The sequence below is a fragment of the Leptopilina boulardi genome, unplaced genomic scaffold (assembly GCF_019393585.1).
Source record: "Leptopilina boulardi isolate dan_hultmark-lab unplaced genomic scaffold, ZJU_Lbou_2.1 LbouV2_126, whole genome shotgun sequence".
In the NCBI taxonomy this organism is placed as follows: Eukaryota; Metazoa; Arthropoda; class Insecta; order Hymenoptera; family Figitidae; genus Leptopilina; species Leptopilina boulardi.
In genome coordinates this window covers 275,319-301,012 of record NW_026137670.1, presented here as the reverse complement: position 1 = coordinate 301,012, position 25,694 = coordinate 275,319, and the positions used below count along the sequence as shown (strand labels likewise).

At 35.1% G+C, this 25,694-nt stretch overlaps 1 protein-coding gene and 1 long non-coding RNA gene across 5 annotated transcripts in view; one reads left to right on the top strand and one right to left on the bottom strand.

The window, feature by feature from the left end:
* LOC127291159 (uncharacterized) overlaps nt 1-25,694 on the bottom strand; it is a 196,504-nt gene that overhangs the window by 84,387 nt on the left and 86,423 nt on the right. Inside the window, exon 8 of the long non-coding RNA XR_007844554.1 lies at nt 17,137-17,224. This is a non-coding gene — a long non-coding RNA (uncharacterized LOC127291159). The remainder of the gene's footprint in view (nt 1-17,136; nt 17,225-25,694) is intronic.
* The window catches only part of LOC127291152 (zinc finger homeobox protein 3), a 127,630-nt gene that overhangs the window by 48,253 nt on the left and 53,683 nt on the right, over nt 1-25,694 (top strand). The window lies entirely within an intron of this gene.

Sequence of the window (25,694 nt, the reverse complement as noted above, 5' to 3'; positions counted from 1 at the left end):
AGGAAATTAATTTTTGATATTTTACAAGATAAATGCGGAAAATTCCAAACTTTTCAATTTAAAAATCTAATTTTCTTATCACGAACAGAAAAATTATTCTCAACATCAAAGGATTTTATTCATATATTAAATAATTTTAAAAAAGGTAGGCAAAGATTACAAAACAGAAGATGGACTATGCGACTACAAAAAAAATATATAAGGAATATTCTCAATTGGAGAGTATACATACAGATATAGGCACTAACGAAAATGTGGACTCAAAAAGAGTGAAACATTTCTTTTCCAAAAAGAAATTTATCAACGAACTTCACTAAAACATATAGACAAAATCCTCTTTTTTTTATGAAAAAGCATTTTATTAAAACAACATTTTTTAAAACTATTTAAATAGATTTTAAATAATACACCACTTATTGAAAACCATTTTAAAATTTAATTTCTGAATATTTAAACTAATTATTATTATTGAAGTAATTATTTTTTTTTAAAGAAGAATTGTAAAATTATTTTTAAATCACTTGCGGTACAGAAACAAGCAGCCGATCCTTAAGGTATCTAATTTATTTGTTGTTGTTTTTTCTCCAGTAAAGACAAAATAAAAAAAAAAAAACACGGTATTTCTGAAAATCGAGGCAATCGCAAATGGTTAAAATGTTTTGTCTGCGGGTGGCCCGGACTTATCGCTTGACCGTGTATAACATTTCCAACAGAAAGATATATATATAATGCAACATTGAACGACTCTCTTTCTCTCTCTCTCTCTTCTGGTAAAAATCACGGTTTACCAAGTTGAAAACCGACCACCTGTAATTACTCTCAATGAATCTTTGACTCGAACCTTCGTGGAACTTACTTAAAGGGTAAAATAGTTGCCTCTGCGTTTCCATAGCTCTCTCTTCTTTTTTCTCGAACTAATTAAATTTTTCAATCTTCAGGTGCCGTTAATAATAATATGAAAAAAAAGAAGAAGAGTCCTCTCGTTCCGTAACAAATCCGATTTTTTTTTTCGTGAATATATAAAGGAATCTTGTTGTTTTTGCGAGTCGATCGTTTTCATGTCAAAGTCATCTTTCTGCCTGTTGTTTGAAAACGATATGCGGGTTTGGGTTAATTAGACGCGGCATTTTTTTTTTTTTTTTTATTTCTTCGGGATCTTCTTGCATCCGCCGAGGATACAATGCATTTGGCGGCGCGTTGAAATGAGGTAGCAAAGAATATCCCCATTGTGTTACTCGTCGGTTGTATGGTGTTGCTCCTGACGCGGTCGCTTGGTCTTGTCAGAGGAGATCTAAAACGACTATAGTCTCTCTCTCTCTATCTTTCTTTATTTCTTTCTCTCACTCTCTCTCTCTCCCCCGTCTTGAATATCGCGATAAAAGCCAATAAGAGTTAAAAATAAAATCCGCCACAAAAAAAGACAACAACACAGCCCTAACACAAAAATCGAAACAATAAGCTCGATTATCCGAACGAGAAATTGATTCCTTAGCGGCGGCATGTTTGAACCATCTGGCCTATACACATGCGGTTAACTTTTCGTGTTCTTTTCTAACCAAAACCCTCACAGTAGCTTTCTTTCTTTCATTTAATTCGTGACATGAAAAAATAAGAGCAAAACATCATAAAATCGCCATTTTGTGAAATTTTGTTCAAAATTAAAATCACAGTTAACTTTGAAGGCCGTAAGAAATTATAATTGAGATACAACTTTTTTGATCCGCTTTTATAAAATTCCATTATTTTAGATTTCTTTTGAACAGTGAAAAGAAAATGTAATAAAAAAAAAATTGTTCTACCTGCAGTTGACAAGTGGATATTTATTAAGGAATGATTGGATGAGGAACATGGTTTTGTATACATATAGGTAATTCAATCTAGGCCTTCGAGTCTCGTGTCAAGACACGTGTCGCATTTGCCATTGGGCGCGCTATTTTGAAAACCTTATGCTAATGATGACCACTTGCGACATGAATGCCGGTACTTTTTTTTTTTAGTAACACGCGGGGAACGATTATATGCGATTCGTGAAATTATGCAAAATGCATCGAGACTTGTATATATATATATATATATACTCGCGTGTGAGGTGCGAGACAACACCGAGAGGGTGTATATATATATAAACTGTGTGTGCGCGCCATGCCACGTGTCCAACGAGGGAATGCAAATGATAACTTCTTGAGGGTTGGATGTTCCCTTTGTCGGTGCAACTGTTCAAAATTATACCTAAGCAAAGGCTGCCACGCTTACATTCTTAAATATAATACGCGTGTACACGATAGTCTCGAACACGTGGTGGTGTACCAACTCTTATATTGTGCGACAATTGAATAAATCGCGCGGGGGGAATATATGAAATATATAAATCTTTAAAGATTTTTTCAAAAGTATTTGCGAAATAAGCAAATTTTAAATTAACAAAATTTTCAGTATTCTATACATTTTATATTTTCTATACATTTTGTCAATTTATAAAAGTTTTCTCAAATGCAATTAATAAAGAGATTTATTTCTTATAAGAATTTAAATATGTCTTGCAGAAAATTAAAACTAAAAAGCAAGCCTTCGATAAAAATTAAAATCTGCGTGAAAGTAGAAAAAAAAATCAGAAACTCGAGGCCTATACTATTATAGTAAAAAAAAAAAAAGAATTTGCGAAATTTCCATGAATTGCAACGAGACACAAAATCAGTGACAGAAGCGGCGAACGCGTTTCATCCACCTCTCCACGTCTCACACAGGTAGAAATTAGCATGCGGTCGAGAATTTTGTCTCATTTTTTTTTTTTTTTTATTTTGCTGTTGGACATTCGTTTATTTGTCTTTAATCCCTTTGGTTTTGGTCGAGCCGCGGTCAACTTTGAGGTGGCGGCATCGCCATCGGTTTATATATATATGTTGATCGCATCTTTGGTTCCGAAACCTTTGGTTCCTTGTGTGTCCCAGGCCATATGTTACCCGATACTCCGAAGCTATTAATTATATCGATCTATATAGGCTGGGTAGTTAGTTGCATTCGCTATATAACATCAAGGTCTCGTATACACGCTTTATGATTCCCCCTTTCGACCTTCCTCATCACCCCCCCCCCCTTCTTCTTTATCCTCCGCCCCTGACAATCCCAGGGTGAGAAAGTAAAAAATAAAAAAAAAAAAAAAACCTCGTATTGCACAGAAATATATAAAACCCATATTCGTATGGCGCGAAACATAAATCATTAGGCCGTGACGTGGAGAAGCTATTATGTGACTCATAGTTGGGGTTAGGTATAAAAAAAAGAAATAAAAAAAAAAAACAGTGTGCACCTAGGGTGAAAGAAACAACCGCCCCGTGTGTGCATTGCCTCATTCCAGTGGAATTTTTCATCTCCAGAGGGAGTCTCGGAAAAAAAAAAAACAAAATCTCTTCTTTTCACTACCCTTGATAATGTGACAAACTTATCAGATCATCAGATAGAGTCTAAAAATATAATTATATTCGTTGATGTAATATTAGGAAAAAAAAGAGCAGCTTTTATTTGATTTTTTGGAGGAAATTAGAATTTTTAATACAGTCAAACCTGGATAAGTGGGACAACCGCCCCTGCGTGTCTCACTTAACAAAGGTTCGACTGTAGAAAAGATACTTATGTATAATTTTACAAAACCGAAAATTTTTTCTACAGACTTTCTTCAAAATGATAATTTATTTTCAATAAACAAATTAGTATTTTTAAAATTAATTTTTTTTTAAATATAATACTGTTTCTTTGCTTGACTATAAGCTGTTTAAAGAAATTCATGATGAGGGTTGATCCTCTTGCGGATGAAGCAAAAATATAAACGTTGATGAGCGAAACGAGGAATGAGACACGAGGCTTGGGTTAACCTAGTAAAAGTGGTGAACGCAGAGAGCGCGCGAAGACGGGACTCATTCCCTCCCTCCCCCTCTGCGTGCCAATGTTTGTTGAAGGCGCTACTGGAATCCCACAAAAAAAAGTAGGAAAAAAAAAAAAACTCACCAGTCGGCTACCGGCTACTCTAATACTCTCCAGCTATATATATATAATGTGCTACATTATTCTACAACGCATGCGAGGCAAACTCAACTTATGGTCCACACACACTTTTTTCGTCTATATATACCCTTCCTTGGATTGTAAATTACCTTCTAATGATTCAAATCTCTCATTCGAGATTAAAATTCATAATTTTTATTTCTTTTACCAACAAAAAGATAAGAGACCTTGATGATTATAGAAATAAAAAAAAAGAAAATAAACTATATATATATTTAAAATAGATTTAATTTTTTTGAAATTGAAAAAAAAAAATTGAAAAGTAATTTTAAATTAATTTGAAAAAAAGAGCTAGTACTTAATTTGGAGAGAAATAAAAGAAAATAAGATATGGAATTCAATAATAATTGGACTGTATATATATAGTAGTAAATAATAACCGCGAATTCTTGGGGGGAGACTTTTTTTTTGCGCGCAGGTGTATATAACTCTTTAATGTGCGGCTTAAGGTGAGTTTCTATAAAAGTTGGCGCTGAGGAGCCAAGGTAAAGAGGTACACGTAGTTTGGTACAGCGCGCAAAGAAGCCAGCAGCCAAGGCCTGAACCCGCGACCGCAGATCACCGCCAACGCGGCGTGGCGGTTCATGTTGTTGTCTGAATTATACTCTGATTATACTCTGAGCGAGCGCGGGTATGATTAAACATTAAACAACGCCATTATATATATCTACCAAGTATACGCGGATGCTGGGTGACCGCGGCCGCTCGTGTCCTCCTACGAGGTTGGGATTAGCTTGTAATCCCCTACTGCGCGCCGTACCTATCTCTTTCCTTAGTGCGCGCCTAACCAGAAACAGAAATGCCAAGAAGCATAATTAGCTATTCGCGATGAGGCGAGCTTATTTGCTTTACCTGCATTCCATGCACCATTATTTAAAAACCAATCGTCTCAGAATCGCACAAAAAAAATTTTTTTTTTACTTATACCAATTTATTTTGTTCAGAAATATATATTTTTAATAGAAATTCTATAACTAATTGTATACAGTCGAAACTTGATTGTGATAATGCATTTAAATTGAAATATTTGACACGTGACTGTTTAAAAACAGTTTCGATTTATAAAAGCTAGTATAGAAATGATTATATTTGGTAAAGTACCTTATTTTGATGAACTGAAATACAGTGCAACCTTCATGAAATATATTTTTTTGGTAGACATCATTTCAAGAATTTTTCTTTTCCATTCTTTGTATATTCAGTGTAACCACAATAATTTTTAGTATGTTAGCCTATATACGTAATATGTTCAGTGGAACCTCGATAAGTTAGAATTCAAAAAAATATTTATATTGAAGTCAGATGTTAATAAAGGAATTAGGGATATCTTTCACTGACTCTTACAGTCGAACCTCGATAAGTGAAAATTCATGAAAGATGCTTTCAAAGTATATGTTTTCTAAAAGAGGCCTCAATCTTAACGAGGTTCTAGTGTACAATATTTTTCCCTTCAAAAGAAACAGCAAAATAACTTGCTAATAAAATTTTAAATCTGATTTAAAATAGAATAAGTATTAAAATTAAATTTTAATTAAACTTCAATAAGATCTATATCAATAACTCTATTTAAAGTTCAATTTAAATGAAAATTAACTTAGAAAAAATAGCACAAGAAATAAAAAAAAGCAGAAAGTAGAGGAATATATATATATATAAAAGATTGAAATGGTCTCTTTGTTAAGAAAAGTTATTTAACAGCGAAAAGAGGTAGTTAAGTTAAGAAATGCTCTTTGGCCCAGTATCTCTGCTCCAGCAGTACGCGAAAATGTTGAAAAGGGTAAATCTCGATGCCATAAAGTAAAGGTTGCAAGATCTCGGTTGAAGAATCACATCACAAACGCAATCCGTTCTAATGCACTGCTGATGTTCCTCTTTCTGTCTAGATACAGATATATATATATATATATAACCCATACATGAAGAGCAGTATAATAGTATGTAGAAAGAAGAATTCAGACGAAGAGTCTTGATGGTAGCACGTACAACGTACATGTGGTCATATAAATATAAAAAGGAAATATATATTTGATGTTTTTTAAGCCGTAAATACGGTTAGTTACAGTGAGTGTTCGTACTGCGTGACCGAGAGCGACGAAAATTATAAAATAGCATCTTGGACAGTCACAGAATGAGAGCGAAGCGGAAACATGATGATGAAAAGCACGCGCCGATATTAAAACTGGCCGCAGAAAATAAATCTTTTAATCACAAAATGAAAATTATTACCCTCTTTGTATCAATTATCGCAGTTTATTTTTTATTATTATATTCTCATTTTTATGAAAAATTGTAAGAGAAAAAAAATATAGACATATATTATATATGATTACATATAAATAAAATTGAGAAATAATTAACCAAAAATTGATTAGTTGCACGCAATGTAGCATACAAAAAAAAACCTATATAATTACATAATAGATGTATTAAAAAAAGAAAATTAGAAAATTAAGGAAAATGATCGAAATGTCAGTCAAATTGACTAATAGACAATATATATATATATAAACGAGGGGGACAAATATTAATGACCCTAAAGTCGATTTTTTCGCCGCACTTGTGTTTTTTTTTTTTAATTTTATATGAAAAATATATATAACGATCTCGAGAGCCCTAAGTTGCTTATAATAACTTGACCGTCAGATATAATGACGATTTGCTCCTTGTATTATATTGTTTCTAGCGGCATCAAGCTCATAATTATACACACGATTTACCTTTATGCAACAAAAAAAAACATATCAATTATTTCATAAAGTGTAAATTTTTATCTCATTATTATTATTTTCAATAACAAAAATTTATATTTATAAAGCAAAATTACATATAAAAATTATTTATTCAAAGAATTTTTTTTTCTAAAATCAATTTGTTTCATTCTACCGTATAACCTCTTTAAGTGAGACGAAAGTAATCTCAGTTGATTGGGTTTCAGTGTATTTAATAAATATTGGTATACGAAAGGTTCTTGGGCCACCTTGAGAAATTTGCCAATTCGGGAATAAATTATCGACTTCAATTTAGAATTTTGAAAAACAGTCAAATCTTGATAAGTGGGACGTGGATAAAATGAAAAATTCTACTTCTGGGTAAAAGTGGAATTCTGCTCTAAATAAAGAACCTTTATGAAAGATTTTCGTATTTTTGAAAAAGTACAAATGGTTTAGTAATCATAAACGTTGAATTTTGAAATACACTCAAACCTGCTTAAGTGACAAATGGATAAAATGGAAATTTCTATTATTAAGAATAGTGTCCAAAGTGAAGAAAATTATCGAGTAAAAAAATCTACTGTAAGTTCAAAAACATTTTTAAAATAAAATAAAACGTATCCCTTATTGTAATCTCAGTTGATCAGGTTTAATTGTATTTAACATTTTAAATATGTCTTTATTGTTGGTAGATATCGTAATTTCCCTTCACATAAATTAATTCCAGTAAAACTATGGATACAATTTTATCAGTTTATCCGCAAGGTTGTTTTGGACTCGTCGCCACATATACTTCTGAATTTCCTTATAATAAATTCAGATTAAAAGGTCGTCAAAGTGCGTGGGTAGTTATACTTGGTAGAATGTTTTTATGTCGATTTTTTAAGAGTATATATATATAAAAAAAAGAAGAAGAAGAAGCTCGAAGGCATGGGGTGCGATGCCAAAAGGAACGTTGAAACGAAAAGAAGGATTTTTTACGGGTCTTTTAAAAAAGGCAGCGAAAAGAAAGGACTTTTTCGAGCATAAGTCACGCCGCAGACAGAAGAAAGGAATTAAAGATGGCTGTGATTGCCATTGGATCGAGGCCAGAAGCGTCTTACGTAACTAAGTTTTTCGAACTCAGGAACCGCGCACACACACCCGGGGAAAAGAAACGGAGGAGAACGCGCGTTTGTGTATTAGGAATTCATATCTTCAGTTTGGGGGTAGGAAGTTGGGTTGGGGGGTGGTATTTGGGGTGGCGAAGGATAGAGGTTTCTCAAGTGTGATCAATACCGACTCATTCTTACAAGCAGCGATACTCAACCCCCAGAGAAAAAAAAAAAATTTTATTTCATTTTTATGTTCCACTAAAAGGAAAAAAAAACTATCCCTAATTTATCTATATATAGTTCATATTTTATTCTTTCTATTGTAAATTGAAAATATAGAAAATAAATATCGCAATTTCGAATTAGGTAAAATACAAGAAATATAAATTTTCTAATAACTGCGTGTCAAATAAAAAAAGTCATATAACACTCATTTAGAGAAAACTCGAATGAAATAAACCTATTTTCTGTTGGTTTCGGAAATAAGTATCATTTCCTATACTGTAAATAAAAGTCGACCAATTTTGCACACACATATATATATATATATATGTATATAATATAAAAGTGCGCTATTATGTCGATAAGTAAAACTCGGGAATTCGTCTCATTTCTGGCGAGCTTCCATACATGGTTACAATTTTTATTATCCTTATTTATTAAGAAGTAATTTCGTATAACTAAATATATAAACATTTTTTTTATCAAATGAAGAATGTGAAGGCATTTCGCGTCATGGAAGTAGGATAGTACATGAAACGGATTTTCAATTAAATTCTAAAGCGAAGTAATTTCACAAATATAATTAAGGCCATTATACGGACTTTCCAGGGAACTTGCGAGTAGGTCATTGATTAATTCTTAACGCTTACGTTTTCGCCGACGCCAATTATCGATCCGATCTATAGCTAATGACCTATACTTGGTGTGAAAGTATCAGACCTCAATCAAATGTTCATAAAATAATGGTTTGAAAATGTGCCATATTCGTACATTTATGTATATATACATATATACAACTATACTTTATATTATATATATATATATGCCTTAACCTAGGGAAAAAAAAGAAGTAGTTATTCTAAAATTAAAAGTAAAATTCATATATATTAATGTAAGTTTATGACGTTAGTGTTTCCTTTTGATTTCTCAGTAGACGGGGGATTATTGCTGACGAGTAGAGAAATTCTAGTTTTGTTTGGACCAATCTGAACCTATTCTAATCAATTCGAACTTATTAGAACCAATCTGAACCTATTCGAACTTACTCGAATCAATTTGAACTAATTGGAACCAATCTGAACCTATTCGAACCTACTCGAATCGATTTGAAATAATTAGAACCAATTTGAACTTATTTGAATCAATCTGAACCTATTAGAACCCATTCGAATCAATTTGAATCAGTTAGAACAAATTTGAACCTATTCGAACAAATTCAAATCAATTTGAAATAATTAGAACAAATTTAAACTTATTTGAATCAATCTAATAACCTATTAGAACCCATTCGAATCAATTTGAATCAGTTAAAACCAATCTGAACCTATTCGAACTAATTTGAACCAATCTAATCCTATTCGAACCTACTCGAATCAATTTGAACTAATTAGAACCAATTTGAACTTATTTGAATCAATCTGATAACCTTTTAGTACCCATTCGAATCATTCTGAATCAGTTTGAACCAATCTGAACCTATTCGAATTAATTCGAACTAATTAGAACCAATCCAAACCTATTCGAACCTACTCGAATCAATTTGAACTAATTAGAACCAATTTGAACCAATCTGAACCTATTAGAACCCATTCGAATCAATTTGAATCAGTTAGAACAAATCTGAACCTATTCGAACAAATTCAAATCAATTTGAACTAATTAGAACCAATTTAAACTTATTTGAATCAATCTAATAACCCTTTAGAACCCATTCGAATCGATTTGAATCAGTTAGAACCAATCTGAACCTATTCGAACCAATTCGAACTAATTTGAACCAATCTGAACCTATTCGAACCTACTCGTATCAAATTGAACCAATATTGAACCGATAGTCAATTTCTGATTGTCTAAAGAATTTTCTGAGAGGAATAAAAAAAGATTCTGGATTTAAAAATACTTGGGCATACAAAGAACTGTATATTGGGAAGTTGGTCGAAAATTTCTTTCTGGCGTAAGAGTAACTGAGAACCATCGTTAAGATGTTTTCGCGTAATTTCAGATCTTCCGCGCGTCTTGGCAGAACATTCGCTCCTGAGGAGTATGTGTGTGTATGTGTGGGAAGGGGGTTGCAGACATACATTAATAACTAGAAGATACGTATCTTCGGGTAGTAACCCACCCTCAGGATAAAGATACATTCTCCATATAAATGTATGTATGTATATAGATATATATATATATATATATATATATATATATATATATATATATATATATATATGACTAACGGGGTAGAAAGCTTTGCGCGCCAGGGCTTATTAGGGAGAAACGAAACTCGTATAAAGCGAATCTTCATCCTTATATATTTTCCGAAGAGAAGAAACCCGCTCTATATACACCCCCCTTCACCACCGCCTACTTTTCCTATACTAATAAGAATACGTCTGGATTTTCACTGCTGTCCAAGAATTTTGCTCTCTTAATTTTTTCCTATACAATTTCTGATAAAAAAATTATATTCTTTTTCATTCAATATTTTTCAAAAAAAAGAAACCACTGAATTTTAAAATAATATAATGGAAATTTTTTTTCTGTCCCAAAAACAATGATTAATATTCAAAGAACTGCTCTGAAATAAATGTCGAGCAGGAAGAGATTTAAAATAGTTTTGAGAAATATGATTAATTTTTTTTTTCGGTAGGAAAAGATTTTTGATTAGCATTCAGAGCATGTGCTTAATGTTATTTTTGTGTCTTAACTGGTCATTGACAATTATTTTTATCATATGACCAATCTGCGTGAGGACAAATAACTTGAAGGAATGAAAGTTGAGAGATAGAGGGAGGGAAAGAGAGAGAGGGAGAGAGGAATCTATTTCAAGTAAATTACGATAGTTGTTGCAGGTGGGTTTGCAAATTTACAGTGTATTATGGGGCTGATTATCTCACATGGGTCTTAATCGAGTCTGCGAGTGGGCCTTATCCAATATATATACGCTTCTTCTCGACGAGTGCGAAGGCATAAGGGATTATATGGATAAAAGGGATGTAGGATTATTACATATACGTACTCTCGGTTGTAATCTCAGTAATGCCTACTACAGGCGACACGGTAGGCCCCTGGTAACATGCACGATGTACTCGACTCATGCTTTATGGCTCGTATAGATGCGCATCGAATCCTGGCAGTTAAACGTATATATATATATATATCTCTCGCGTTCTGAATAACCAACGAGGATTTTGCCCTCGCATCGCGCTAAAGAATCTCTCTTTCTCAAATTCTACACAAATTCGAAAATTAAATTCTCCCGTGGACTTATAAGACCACAATATTTTCTAGACGAAAAATATTTAATGAATATAATATCTATATATATGATAAAAACTCTAAATTAAATTTTTAAGAAAACGCTCTCATATATATATATATTTTATAAAAACATTTGTAGGAATGACTGCTATAAAATAATTTGTACAAAACACATTCAGCGTGAAATAATTGGTATGAGACACTTTCGTATGAAATATGAAAATTTTGTGTGACAGAATTAAATAAATGCACCATTTTACTACGCAATTCCGCCCACACTTAACGCGACCCGGTGTCACGCCTGGGTGCACTGGCTTTATTTTCTAAAAAAAAAAAAAAAAAAAAGTTAACAAGAAATTTCTAACGTATGTCGCTCTTTAACATTGAATTTTATTAGATAATAACATCTTGATATTTGTAGCAAAGGTTATACGAGAAAATATATGTAGTGCGCCATGGAATCACTATATTTTCACAATGAACAATGATTTCTTAATTCATTCGTATGATTGTTATCGTAAAAAAAATCTTTGCAATTCTTCAATTCGCAAAAGTATGACAAGAATATTTAAAAAAAAATTATCGCAAAATTCTAATCACAAGTTAGTAGTGACTGACAGTAGTACTGGTTTCTGGTACTAGTTTATCAGTTTCAGTATTAGTTTAAATCAGTAGTTAAAAATACTAAATTAATACTAGTTTCTGGTACAGTACCAATACTGATTTGTTATATTAAATTTACTAATTCCTTATAGTATGAAAGAAAATACTGTTTGCCAGTACTGATTAAGAAATACAAATACTGAATGTTGCTAAAATGGTAGCCAGTACTAACATAGTACTGCGGTTACAATACTGGTTGAAAATACTAAATTTATACTGGTTCCTAGTACGGAAAAATGATGTCCATAGTACAAAACCAGTATTAAGTACTGGTTACCATCCAGTACTGGTTTCTCATGCAAAAGAAAATACTGTTTGCCTAATCTAGAAATAAACAATTCTGTTTGATACTTCTGATTGCTATAGTATACAAAAACAGTACTGGTTAGAATACTAAAATACTGGTTCCGAGTACAGAACAATTATAGCCACTACAAACCCAGTATTAAGCACTGGGTTACCAGCCAATACTAATTTCTACTGCTAAAAATACTGTTTGCCGGTATTAATCTAGAAATAAACAATACTGGTTGTTATATTTCTGGTTATACCAGTGCAGAACCGTATAACAGTACTGACTTTCTTCTTTGCCAGTATGAGGTAAACTAAATCTCCCTAGTTTGGAACTAGAGCTATAATTGTCAGTACTGATCCGGTAGAAACCACTATTGGTAACCCCAACAGATTTAACCAGGTAAAGTAACTAAACCAGTTACCAATAGTCAATTTCTAATTGGTACAATTTATATTGACAACAAAATTTCTAAATCAGCAACTATATTGTGAATGAAATTTCATTTTTTTTTTCAATCCTACATATACATATAACCAGAGTAGATAACACAAAATAAAATATATGTGGAACCACACATATTATGCGATGGGGAGGAAAAAAAAGTATCCCGTGTGTGCCTCCAAAGCCAAGGCAAAGGTATCAAAGAAGGGTCGGTACCTGTCGAAAAGCAGCGAGGCTACCAATGTCAGACTAAAAAAGAGTGGCTATATACGCGACCGCTAATAATATCGGTGGAAGCCCAAGAATCCGCAAAGAGTCGAATCGTCTGCGCTTGGTGGAACCGACCGTATAAATCTGTTCGAGCGTCACAAAGAGAGAGAGAGAGAAAGAAAGAGAGAGGGACCCTCTCGACATATATGTATATATACCTGTCGAACGTATAGCCTTCGATCGAGAGTAATCCATCCGTGTCCATAAGGCATTGTATGCACGATCGGAGAAAAGGCGACCACTCATAGAATGACGAGAGCCACACACGAAATGATGATGATGATGATGATGATACCATATAGTCATATATATGCGTGATTCGAGAATATACACTCCATCTTCCAAATCAAGAGACGATTCTTCAAACAGCGAACTCTCGCTTCCAAATCATCAAATATGAATCACCGAAAAGCAGACATCAATCTATATATATATACGCACACATTGACCTACCGCGCTTTGAAAACAAGCCAGAATTCTCTCTCTTTCTCTCATACATTTTCTATAATTGTTAAGAGAGTCTATTCATTGGAGGGATTTTTTTTTCTTTTTATTTTCCCTTGATTTATGAATGAGACGTTTTTATGTCTGCAATTAAGATGATCATTTTAACCAAACAATATATGGACAAATAAATCAGAAACATGGTCAAGGATTTAATATTTGCTTTTTTGGCGTCATTCGCGTCTGCTTGAATTTTATGGTTTATTATATCAATTTAAAGAAATTTTTGTGCTGATACACTCGGTGACGATGTTTTAGTAATTGTAATTCATAACGAAACAATTACAATAGAACTCCTGTTATTGAGACACATATTCGTCTATAACTAAAGATCCAGTGTATGAGCTTTGTTACAAATATAGAAACATTTATACATATGTGGTTCTAATTCATATGAATGGAAAATTTGTAAATACAGTAAAACCTGTCTAATTGGGACGTTGATTTAAATGCGTAAATCACTGAGAATTTTTGCTAAGGCTCGAGCAATTTTGTTTTAAAAAGCCTTTGTCTTCTATGAGTATAGAACGATCCATCCCTGACGATCTCACTTTAACAGGTTGCACTGTATCTAACTTTTGTCACATGGTGCTTTTAGGTTCGTGAGTTATGATAAAATGGATAGTAACGTTTCAATGGAAGCGAAAATTACAAATACAGTCAAACATCGTTAAATGGGAACTCCTATCAAACAATTTGGATCTAGGTTAAATAAATGAAGAATATGTAGCCGCTAATTGCCGAAAAATGGATGATACGATACATTGAAAAAGGAATTATCAAAGTCTAGTCCAGTGTCATTTGTCAGTGGCGCTAGGCTTTTTTTTTTTTTTTTTTTTGATAAAAGGGACAAAATAAGTTGAGCGTACTGGAAGAGCCTAGGGCGGGCTCTAGGAGCGAAGGATACGCCCCTGCAGAGAGGTGGTCGCCATCCGCGTTAGGAAGGAAGTGCAAATACTGGGATTGGTTCTCGCGTACGCGAGACACAACTGACTCTGTACATGGAGTGCCCACGATGTAACATTTCCCCTGTCCTCTGTCCCCCTCGTATATATATACTCCTTCTTCTTCTTCGTCTTCTTCTTCGTCTCCTCCACCGCACCTCCTGGAGGGGACACATTCCCTTTTGACGCTCTTCGTGGTCTGCACGTTGCAGCGATTCTACTATTGCTATACATTTATGTCCACTTACACACCCTTAACACATATGTGCACTCACACATACATATGGTAACGTATCCAAGAACGTGCATTGCATATCCCAGTTCCATTCGTGCACATTAGACCACGAGCTATAGGACTCATGATACCTTAAGGAGCAAGAGGACTCTTTCCTTGATTCTCTAATGCACTCACGTGTCATCCTTTTACGTATATATATTATTCATTTTTCTCCTGTTCTTGTATTTCAAAACAATTGCTTAATTGGTATTTATTGTTTTTTTCTTTTATTTTAACCATACTATTTTTTGAAAAATACTTTAGTATAAGGTACATGTAGAAATTCAAATACACTGTAACCTATTTAAGTGGGATTTTTATAAAATAGAAACTATACTACTAAAAATGCTTAATTTTTGCTACTGAAAAATAGTGACTGTGGAATCAAATCTCAGTCCTGGATAAAAATACCGATAGAAGTAGAATTTTGAATCTCAGTCAAACCTGTCTAAGTGAGACGTGAAATAAAATGAAAAATTTTGAAGCTTAGGAATAGTTTTACACAAACTGCAAGTTTGTAAACCTTTCAAAGTGGAGTACAATTCATTCTTTCGAAGGGGTCACTTAACTAGGTTTGACTGTACCTAAGCTTTAACAATACTGTTTGGTTACTATTCAAAGATTATTCAGTGATAATAAAAAATAGACTTAAACAACTGAAATCATATAGAAAAAATTTGTGAATACAGTTAAACCAGTCTAACTGGAACAGGTTCGACTATATTTAAATTTAAATAAACGATAATTCTTACTTCAGATGCGTTTAGAATCTCATTTGAATCATATCTTTGTAAAAAAATAGGCCCTAAAATATTATAAAAAATCTATAGCTATTTTTTTTATACAGAAAGGAAAAAAAACGCGAATCAGGGCCACCAGCCGCGAAGGCGTGCTTTGTTTATCACTTTAGTAGGGAAGCATCGACGAACTTTCTAGCGAAGGCACCCTAATAAACCAGATAGCGATCTCCTTTATTCTGGGCCGCGCCGATAAAATTCTTGCATCGTCGAAGAGCGAGTTCCATGCTCGAAAAGCATTGTTCGACGGGATGAACGAGGGATTCCTGGATGCTGTATAGTTACTTTGGGACCTAGAAAGCAATAATCGCACACCTGGTTCGTTTGTATCGGTTTATATACTCATATGTGCATGTATGTGTCGCGTAACAAACTTCCTTACAATAATAGTAATAATAATAATAAAAAAAAAAAAAAAAAATTCAAGGGATCCACACCCCCGAAACGGAAACATAAATGACAAAGCACTTTTCTCGCTCAAAATGACAAAGACGCGCGCGCATGATTTCTTATTGGCTCTCTTTGGCAAAAGCATATCCGTTTGGAATATTTCAACGAATTAAATTACACGAAAAGAAAGACGTATGAGACGCGGGTGTCAAATCACAAGCTTTTACAGGTATATATGCCTGATCAAATGAAGCTTGAGACACCCATCAGATTATGCGCATTGATTATATCAGCAAAAAAAAAAAGATACACCCACTCCAGTTCTTTTAAAAATAGTTTTCTTTGATGAAAAATTCCTTTACAAAAAAATCTCAATGTCTATATATATATACGCATTTTATCGTTGAAACAGTGTATAGAGAAAAGAGAGATATTTTAAATAAATCGAAATTTAAATATGAATAAGAGCCGAGAATCTCTCTTTATTATATATATATATATATATATATATATATATATATACTCTTGTTTGGCAAACGAACCGCGATTTCTTTCAAGATGGCGTTGAAGACAACGACCCTTATTAGCCAATGGAAGAAACGTATATATATATAGAGGCGATCTTTTTAAGTTCCACGCTCTCGTATACACATGAATCGCAGAAAAACTGCCAAGGTGGTGGTCCACTTTCAATCTACGATCGCTCCCTTTGGTCGCGTCGTTTGTTCCAGGGTTTGAAATGTTCTCTCTTTCTGCGGCTCAGACGAACCAAGGAAATTATAATTGAGCCTGCGAGATTAAAGGTTTGTCCTTATTATGCTTTGAAGGGGTGGGGGGGAGGTGGTTTGAAAAGAGCGAGGCGCTGGTGAAAGAAGGATCCAGTTTTTACTGGACCACCACCATCACCCTTCCTTTCTCCTCCCCCGCTACGTTAAGCACGCGGAGTCAACCGTCAGCCCAATCTTGATGTATCTCCCTCTTTTGCGCGAGTATAAGTTGCCCGTTTCGCTTTTCATTCGACCGATCCTCGCGGACCTTCATTATTATATATATCGTATTTATGCGGAATCTTTTATATATAGTGGAAGTTTAGTCTCCCCCCCCATTTCTTTAATTTATCTTCATTGCGCACTGACATATCAGGCTGCTAATGTCAGATCAGAAAAATTTTTTTAATAAGAATAAAATTTTACTTAGAAAAAGAATGAACTAACCTTAGAACCTGGAACAGCGGAAGAACCTCGTGTATAGTTGAACATCTTCATTATAGTGAGACAGCAGTCAAACCTTCATAACTGGTACCTGAAACATTAAATTTGAAATTTTTTTTTTAAACTTGCAAAATAATTTTAGAAGTACTACAAATAGTTAACATATAAATTTGCAAGAAATACAAAAATAAAATTATAAAATACAGTTAAATCTGACTAAGTGGGACGTTAGAGAACTACCTCTAGTACATGCCATCTCAATTAAGCAGGTTTGACTGTGTTTCACTGTACTCAAAATCTAAATAAATAAAATACATATGCCAGGGAGGATAAAACCTCTTCAAATTAATTCAAAATATAAGATCAATTACTGTCTCACTTATCCAGGTTTGACTGTAATAAGTCTTTCTTTTCTTCAATGTATTCGTTTAGATTTTTTTACAAAATGTAATTACTTTCTTATTCTAAAAGTATATATCTTTTTTTTCTATTCAATTCTTTCATATATATATAATTAACAGCAAATTTTCGCGAGACAGTAATTTCGTTGTCTTCAGGCAGTTGGAAGATAAATTCGAAGTTCTAAATTCACGGTTCCTAATTTTTAACAAGATGACAAATGACTCGCGAAAGTCTATGGGAATTCCTAATGGGACACACACCATCTGCGCTTCGGGCATTACTTTACTTTCGCGCAGGAAGCGAAAAGTGGCCCACCATCAGGGAATAAAAGGTAATGCGAACAAAATTGATAATGCTGCCGGACGTAAACGATTATCCAAGAACCTGGGGTTTTGTCTTTTTATCTCTAAAGAGAATAGGGTGTAGAAGGGATGAGAGGGGGGATGGGGGGGTTTACTTATTACTTTTTGCACAGACATGGGACGATATCTCAGCGACGGATTCGCCCGTGAGGGACGTTCACGATCGATTTGAACCTCCATATTTCGTTAAGTGCAACCACAAAAATTCATCGGGGTTTCTCTCTCTCTCTCTTCGCGCATCCATTCAAAAAAACCGGTTTATACGAAACGACGATGTAATGGCCCCTCGCACAGTTGAGGGTGAACTCCAAGTTTCATGAATTTAAATGTCTCTGACTTTCCGATCAGAATTAATTCAATCACACATACATATACGTATTGTTTTTCTATCTCTCTCTCTCTCTCTCTCTGTACTTCTTTCGATTTTTTTCAATAACATTAATCTAGGTGATCATATTTTTCATATTAAATAATAAGAAAAATGAATTCAAATAATCATAATTAATAAAAAAAAATAATTTGGTATTTAATTTAAAATCTCCGTTGGTTTTTTTTTTATCTTAGTTCCAAATTTTTATGTATTTAAAAAATATAGATCATTCGAAATAAAAGAAAGGCAAAAAGAATATTATCTTTTATGAAATATATATATATTAAAGTTGTGTCCCGAGTTCTGCGTGTAGCAACATTGTTATACTTTACGAGCTGACTTTTTCTCTTTCTTGCAATCGAACTCGGGGTCAAAGTCAATGACCTAAGGACTTTTTTTTCTGTTTGAACATTTTCCTCGATTCGAAGGTCAATTTGTCAATCAGGATTAAAGAACTTTTCCAAGTTGTAGCAGTAGCGATCGAAAAAAAAAAGTGGGGAGAGATCCAAGAATGAAAGTTTTCATCCCTTTTGGTTGAAAGCTATATAGGATCTTTTATAGAAGCGTAAAAACGTTCATAATGGGAGTGAATCTCTACCTAATCACATTGATTTACGTGGTGTTTATACTTATTTATATTTCGAACGTTTAGTGCATACCGGAATGATCTATGACTCGCATTAACTGAGTCTTGTTAAACGTGGCCTCGGGGCTTTAAAGAGAGCCCGTGGTCCAATGGGTCCTCATCGCTCTCTTTCTCTTCTTATTTTTCTTTCTCTCTCTCTCTCTTGCTCCTTGGTTTTTCCCTCTCCTCGAGTTCACTTTGCTCCATGACCCGACCCTTCATAAACTAGGGCCCAACTGTGCTATATTTTAAATGCATATAGACGTAGGCGTGTATGCCTGTTAAAATAAATGCAACAAGTAGAATTGTGTGGTCCGGCATATATAAAACGCGAACCGTCTGTCCGACACCTCGTTCGCGAAAAGAAAAATAAAAAAAAAAAGAAGGAACCGAACCCCCTTTTTCATTGCCCACAGCTTCATGTACGTTGTGTGCCAGACTCTTCGAAACTATAATATCCTAGAGAGAGAGAGAGAGAGAGAGAGAGAGAGAGAGAGAGAGAGAGAGAGAGAGAAAGAGATTCTGAAGAGCAGTTAAAACGCCCGAGACTCTCGCTTATGTTTTCTCTCTGGGTGCGCGAGATGAAAGCCAGCAGCGCCTCAACTTCGTGTCGGCGTGAGGCTACAAGATCTATAGTACTCCCATAAGGAACACGAGTGGTCTGATTAACAAACCGAGTAATCCAATACCTTTGTCTCGAGAAAAGGCACCTCATAAAATTGTAACTTGTTATTTCTTCGTATATAAATACTTTGACTTCTACACTTCTCGTGTAGGTTGTACTCTTGATAACAATCCGCGGATGTCTTCTTCTTTCGCAAAAAAAAATAAATGTGACTCACAAACCTTCCGATAAACATTTTCAATAAAATTAATTCCAATAAAGATTTTTGTTCATCTTAAGAAGAATTATTTAATCTATTAATGATTAATAATATCTACTTAATCTATATAAATGAAACAAAAATTTCGCAAAAAAGAAGCAAAATAAAAGTAAAAATATTAGTGAAATCAAAATGTCGAACAATACACTATTAAATTGAAATGAAGTTTCTCTATTGACCTTTTCTCTCGACGCGATTAAAATCACTTATTTACATTAATTGAATTGATTAGAAAAAGAATTCTACAATTATTTTTTTCTATCTGTTTGTTTGTAATTTTTTAAATTATTTCTGAATACAATTTTCTAGTGATCTGTTTTCTGGCTGCAAATAAAAATAAAAGATATAGCTGATATAAAAAAAATGTTTTTAAAAACTATATAATGAACCCATATATCCGGGCAAAGAATGACGGGCACGAGTCACGAAAGAGACTCCAAGCTGTCTGCTGGCTCCTTCGTGAAGCCATGAAATGGTCCTATATATTTGTATCCCCTCTTTATTGCCGATGTTTCTTTTTTATTTCCCCCGACAGTAGTCCTTGAACCAGCGGGTATTCGGCTCCTCACTGTTGTACCAATATAAAAAAAAACTCTTCTAATTCTTCTATTCAAAATTAATTTCTACATTCTTCTAAAATTTCCGTTGTTTCAACCAAAATCTGCTTCAGAGGAATCTAAATCATATTTTCTAATTTCAAAATCATAACTTTTTGACAAATTAAATTCTGCAATACAATAAGATAGACCTCGGAAAGAAGGTCCTTGATCTCAGGGATGGTTAGTCAGATTTTTACTAAGGACATAAATCAGAAATGTGTGCAAGCAGTTTGGAAGTAGGGATATGTTCGTTTCTAAGTAATAATTTCGAATTAAATGTTCGTGGTAATGTAATAAAGTCGTTCGGTGGATAAATTTAGTGCGGTTCCAACACGTCGTGATGATGCGGATCAGAGAGTATGAAGTTGAATACAGTTGTAGGTAGGTGTTGGGACACCCAGCGGGGTGTATTGGGAGTGGGCGGCAGCGTTGCACATTGCCCTGACAGAGTCCAGAGTGGCTCTTGCGCGTTATATAGGCACCAGTGGTATCTGTATTTGTTCGATATATATACCAAGAGAGTCGCGCGGATGCTCCCCCCTTCGACACCCACACACTACGACTTAGCAAGCGGCCATAACAATAAATAACTCTATCCTTCCATGTGTTACCGCCAGGATTCCTCTTCGCGGTAACCGCACCCTCTCTCTCTCTCTCCTTCTTTTTCTCGCACACAAACTCAACTATCAGGGAAGTCGCACTTTGCCTAGTGGCCCTGTCTGCCACCACTTTACTTCCAACAACAACACCACCACTCTCCTTCCAGTCGTTCGACTCTTTTAATCGAGTTACCTCCTGTGCTGTGAGGCTCCTTACGACCGGATGCATTCATTCGCAATCGCGCATCACCCTTTTCTTCGCGAATGTACCTATGCGATAAAGGCGCGTTTATAACTTGATACCGATAGAACACAGCAAGATCGTTTCGAGTACAGGCGCACAATCTCCAACAATTGCTCTTTCTTGGCATAACGACCAGAACCATGCACTACCGACGAAAAATGATCGCAACTTCTTCTTCTTCTTCCTTCTTCTACTACTACTTCTTTAGCGATAGACCCTTCTCTATATTTATGAACCACTCCAAGAGACAATGCGGATTTGCATATATTGCTCTTTGGTTTATGTTCACTTAATAGAACTGGATTTTACCAAACATAAAAACATTTGTCGGACATTCTATATCAAAACTTATCAGTGAAGAATAAGATTTTTTTCTACAATTCTTCTAATCTATCCGTGCAGAAATTCGCCAACCTGGTTCTGACCTGGTTGAAACATGGAGCACGACCGGGGCCAAACCAGGCACTGGTCGGGTCCCGGTTTTAATCGAATTAATCGAATAGGGAATTTTCCCTATTTCATGCGAATTTGGAGCTTCCTGACGTGAGCCCTACCAGGGCCCTTTCAAAATTTCTGCACGGGTAGTTATGAAGGTCAATAAAGATTATCTGTATTAATACAGTTTTGGTACTGAACGAATAATATGCTTCTCTACTGAGGCAGTAATCCAAATCCACATGAAACATATAGGGAACCCACTCGGGGCCATATATAGTAAAGCAGCCATATTTCAGCTCCATTAAAATCGTTTATAACTAGGGCCCAACCAATGCCGAGTATGGCCCCGGTCAGGTCCTCTGTTTCAACCAAGTCAGGGACAGGTTTCCGAATTTCTGCACGAGAATAATATTCATAAATGATAAATCTAGAAATTAATATACCAATCACTACTGAGTCAAAAATCCTTCGAAGGATATTAGCTAAATTATACCTGTGCAGAAATTCGTCAACTTGACCCTGAGTTGGTTGAAACCGAGTAACCTAACCAGGGGCACACTAGGCCCTGGTCGGACCTCGGTTTTAATCGATGTTCATCGGGCTGAAATAGGGCTTCCTCTGTGGCTTCGGTCAGGTTCTCTGTTTCATGCGAAGTTTGGTCATCCTGACCTAGGCCTTGTCAGGGCCCGTTCAAGTCCAGAAATCAGTTATTACTGACCTAGAAATCCTTCCGTACTGAGTCAAAAATGCTTCACTACCAAGTCCGAAATTCTTTGGAGTTTATTAGCTGAGTTATACCTGTGCAGAAATTCGTCAACCTGGCCCTGAGTTGATTGAAACCGGGTAACCTAACAAGGGGCACACCAGGCCCTGGTCGGGCCCCGGTTTTAATCGATGTTCATCGGGCTGAAATAGGGCTTCCTCTGTGGCTTCGGTCAGGTTCTCTGTTTCATGCGAATTTTGGTCTTCCTGACCTAGGCCTTGTCAGGGCCCGTTCAAATCCAGAAATCAGTTATTACTGACCTAGAAATCCTTCCGTACTGAGTCAAAAATGCTTCACTACCAAGTCTGAAATTTTTTGGAGTTTATTAGCTGAGTTATACCTGTGCAGAAATTCGTCAACCTGGCCCTGAGTTGGTTGAAACCGGGTAACCTAACAAGGGGCACACCAGGCCCTGGTCGGGCCCCGGTTTTAATCGATGTTCATCGGGCTGAAATAGGGCTTCCTTTGTGGCTCCGGTCTGATTCTCTGTTTCATGCGAATTTTGGTCTTCCTGACCTAGGCCTTGTCAGGGCCCGTTCAAATCCAAAAATCATTTTTTACTGACCTAGAAATCCTTCCGTATACTGAGTCAAAAATGCTTCACTACCAAGTCCGAAATTCTTCGGAGTTTATTAGCTGAGTTATACCTGTGCAGAAATTCGTCAACCTGGCCCTAACCTGGTTGAAACAAAAATCCCGACTATAGGTTCACACCAGATTGTGGTCGGGCCTCGGTTCCAATCGATTCGAATGGAGCTGAAATAGGGCTTCCTCTGTGGCCACGGCCAGGTTCTCTATTCACGCGGATTTAGGGCTATCCGATCTAGGCCTTGCCAGGGCCCGTTTAAAATTTCTCCACAGGTTATAGTAATAATCGCAGAATCCAACAATCTTTCTGTATTGATCGATAACTCATTCAATATTGAGCTAGAAATTCTTCAGTATTGAGTCAAAAATACTTGAGAAATATAATAATAATCGGAAACCAAATACGCGACTTTGATATTACGCTAATGATGTGAACTTTTATCTAAAATCTAATTAAAAATTCGCATAGATCATATATATATATATATATATATATATATATATATATATATATATATATATATAATTTTATTCAAAGAAACAGATGTAATGCAAATTCCAAATTGGTTACACCACTCGTGCATAGTGGTATAAGCGTCACTTAAACAATGGCTTAAGGAGAATATTTCGGTTGGCGAAAGTAATTCGCTGTGACTTATGGCTCTCGTGATCTCACAGGATGTTTTGAACGAGGAGAGGAGTGCATATACACATACATATAATGTTCGAAAGCGAGAGCAGAAAGACCAGAACGCGTCATGAGTTCCGCTCCTCGAAAAACGCGAGAGAGAGAAAAAGAGAGAGAGAGAGAGGATATTTTTACGAGTCTGGTCTGAGGTTAGACTCAAACTCAAGAGTTCGACTCCTCGCGGTGGAGTTATAATTTACAGCCCCATAGCATATATACCCGGTCTCTTCTCGCGATGGCTCAAAACCTTAATAGTGTCTGTGCGTCCGTCCGTCTGTCTACCCGCGTCTCGAGTTGAGAGGTTCTTTCGCGCTTACCAATGGATACATACTTATGTTTATAAATATAAATATATACATATATGTGTAGGTTGTTAGTCGAGCAGTTTATGCCCCTACTACATTTACTTCATCGTTTGCAAAACTCCTCTTTCCATTTTGCTTTTCGTACGAGGAAGGATTCATGATTTTCGATTCTCTCTTTCTTTTCGAGAATATTAAGAACATTGACCTTTAAAAAATGATCGCTTGTGGTGTGTTTGATATGGCTTGTGGTCCAGGGACTTCCGCAGTTTCTGATGTTGAAACTTTAGAGGTTTTCGGCACTTGGAGGTCTTTTACCACGCCTATAATTAGTCCAAGTTTAAGGCTCAGGTAGCTAGGGTACTGACAAGGAAGATGGATGCTTTAGGTTCATAGCGGCGAGTGTGAAATTGGCAGATCGGCTACCAAACCAAACTCTCAACACTGTGGAAGAATTGCACATTCTGTTTGGCTTATGTGACGCAGACATGCAATCTTTTCGTAGGTGTGCTCTTCTCTCTTTCTCTCTCTCTCTCTCTCTCTCTTTGAAAAATAAGACCGTTTTTATTCGGAAAAGAGAGAAAGGGAAAAAGAAAAATAAGGCAAAAAACAAAAGATTGAGAAGAAAAACAAGAGAGGAAAAGAGTGAGAAGGAGCCTCCGTGGTAGCGTCGGTAACTCGACGGACGACGCGTCGTAAACTTTCGCCTCCATCGGGCGAGTGCCTTCGCGCCTTCCTCTTGACCTCTTCCCAATGTTCTCTTCCTCTCACTTCCCTTCATCCATATCTCCTTCACATACAATGTACCACATCAATACTTCCATCTCGTTCGTTCAGTGGTCCAGCAACGTTTTTCCCCCCACGCAAACAACACCTCGACTTCTATTCTTCTCACTATTATAGAACGAATGATTCAGCATCGTTTCGTTTAAACGCTTATGCAAATTGCCAATATATATATATATATATATACGACTCCAACATCAGAAATAGAAGCTCAAGTCGAAGAATTTCCACCGGACGTTGTTGGTTGTCAAAGAAAATATTCAGACATTTTTTTCTTGCAAAATAATTTTACTAAAAAATTTACTAATTCTTCTAATAGAATTGAGAGAATATAGAATTTAACCGAAAATTCGTTTAGGCAAATAAATCTCAAATTTGGAATTATTTTTTGATCAGAAGAAGAGACGAATGGATTTACAAATTAGTGTTTGAATCAGTATCAATAAAAAGTTAATTCACTGGCTGCGTGAAATTTCCATGAATAAGAAGCCAAGATCCACTGATGGGTTTTGTAGGGTGTCTAACAAAGTCTTAGACAACCGTGGGATTAGATCGACTTAAGTCTTAAGCTGGTGTCGTCCGTGACTTGCGAGCAGATCCCAGATCGATTATATATATACAGAGAGGACACAATTTTTTGCACATTATTTAATCCATCAAGTTTGAACTCAATACTGTTTACTTTAAAATGTTTTTTTTTTTTTTTGTTTAAAGAACCAGAAAAAAATTTCTATTTTTTTGAAATATTTCTAGTAATTTTTATAATCCCACTTCCTGATTTTATATTATTTTATCGATTTTCATGCAGTTAAATACTGTATGAGAATGAAAAGAAAAAGAACTAACCAAACAGATGGAATAATAATTAATAAACAACGACCACAACGCAAATGAACAGTTCGTCAAATATA